This window comes from Crocodylus siamensis, unplaced genomic scaffold, assembly GCF_052110815.1.
Source record: "Crocodylus siamensis isolate JL-2025a unplaced genomic scaffold, ASM5211081v1 HiC_scaffold_157, whole genome shotgun sequence".
Lineage (NCBI taxonomy): Eukaryota > Metazoa > Chordata > Crocodylia > Crocodylidae > Crocodylus > Crocodylus siamensis.
In genome coordinates this window covers 10,378-12,401 of record NW_028324567.1, presented here as the reverse complement: position 1 = coordinate 12,401, position 2,024 = coordinate 10,378, and positions in this window count along the sequence as shown.

Genomic DNA, 2,024 nt, shown 5'->3' with positions numbered 1-2,024 from the left:
CATCGTGGTGCACCCCCTACAAAAAGGTGCCACTGACAGCACCTGTGGGCCATTACCACTCATCACCCCGCCGCCAACACTGCTGGTGACGTCTGCAGGCAGTCTGCAATCTGCCAGTGCCAGTAGCATCTGTGGGAGCTCCTCCACTTATCACTGCCATGCTTGTGCTGCTGCCGCCATGTTCCCACTGGTGCCGTGGCCCTCCAGCCACTGGGACATGCATTGTCCATGCCTATAAGTACATAAGGGGTGTGCATCAGGATCTGAGGGGAAGGCCTCTTCACCAGGCCATCCCACGGGATGACAAACTCCTGCAAGACCATTCTAGACAAGACATAAGGAAAAACTTCTTTACTTTCTGAGCCCCCAAGGCCTGGAATAGACTCCCTCCAGAGGTGGTGCAAGCACTTACACTTTTAAGAAACATTTGGATGCTTATCTTGCTCAGATCCTTTGATCCCAGCTGACTCCCTGCCATTTGGGCAGGAGGCTGGACCCAGTGATTTTACGAGGTCCCTTATAACCTAACGTCTATGACTCTATGAATAAACTCTTCATTCTGCACATGCCGATGACCCTTGCTCCATATCCCATTAATCAAGCTAGCTTTGTCTCCGCAGACACTTTTTGTATCTCAGGTGTCACAGAGCTCTAAGGTGTGCCTGGTCCTTTAAGAGCAGAAGCAGCCTAGCTAGAAAGCCCTGAGAGCGAGGCAGTATTCCACAGCTGTAGGTTGTCACGATAGCAAGCCAATGAGGGAATTGGCTAGCACCTGCACCCAGTCCACTGACTGGAAGGAGACGGGGCCCCAGGCACATATAAGCCCCAGGGTTAGGGCTGGCAGGGTTAGCAGCCAAAGACAAGAAGCTCTTGTCGAAAAAGCTACATAGAGATGCCTCGGTGCCTGCTCTGCCACTGGTAGGACTGATTGGGTTTAGGAGCTCACAAAGTACTTTGGGTTGGGAGGCACACTTTGCCAAAGGAAAAGTTTGCCTCCTTGGACGGGCAGAGGGTGGCCTCCAGTGTTGTTGTTGTTACTGGTATCGGTATGTTGTAGCCTAGGGGGTTGTATTTATGTTATTGTTTGAACCAGTGGACCAGGCTGAGGCTATTGCAGTGGAAGAGGTCTCATTAGGGCTGCAGAGAGCCCCGTGCCAGTGAGGGCATGCAGACAAGGGTCACAGAGAGCCAGTGCTAGGGGGTGTGCAGAGACAGGTCATGGGCCCAGTGACAACAGGAGGCTGAGCTAGATTAAGGCCTCAGAGGGACATTTCGAATATTATCTTCAAGGAAGATAAATGGGCGGTAAAGGGGCAGTGGGGTAAAGGGCCATTGTAAGAAAAACAACCATAAATAAAAAAAGGGAAGCAGGAGATGACCTTTTAAAAGCAGAAGCTTGAAACCCCCCTCCCCCCGCTTAATTGACAGTAAGTTTAGAGACCACCAAACCAACTTCAGCCGGCTTAAGTTTGCTCTGTTCTGCATTCTGTAACCCAGCAACAGCATGTAGAAGGACCCCAGACTTGTGGAAACTCCTCAAAGATGCGTGCGTATATATGCCTTATGCCTATGTATACTTATATTTGCATATGTATGACCTGGGACCTGTTAACATAAAAAGTACTATCAAACTCAGATAGGGGGATCGCTTGGTCTCTAGACTTTAAGTACCCCTCTGCAGAGCAATAAACTCGCATACCGGACACTCCCTCGTTCTCTGCCTAATTGATCACGGCTAGGAACGAGCCCGGAGACGGGACATGGCCAGTGATCATCAGTGTATGAGCACACCGTTCGGCGTATGGGTGCTATGCAGTAGCTGGCCAATTTCCCCGACACCATGCATATGGCCCATAAGGCTTAGGGTGTCCGTGGCAGCAACCACTAAGAGCAGGACCCAGGAAGGGGTCTAAGAACCCTCAGGAGTTAGGTGGGGGACCATCAGGACTGGGATTGGATAAAAACTCACTGGCAGCCTCCCTACTTATTAGTTATATCAGCAAGATGTGGCAGGTGAGATTAGA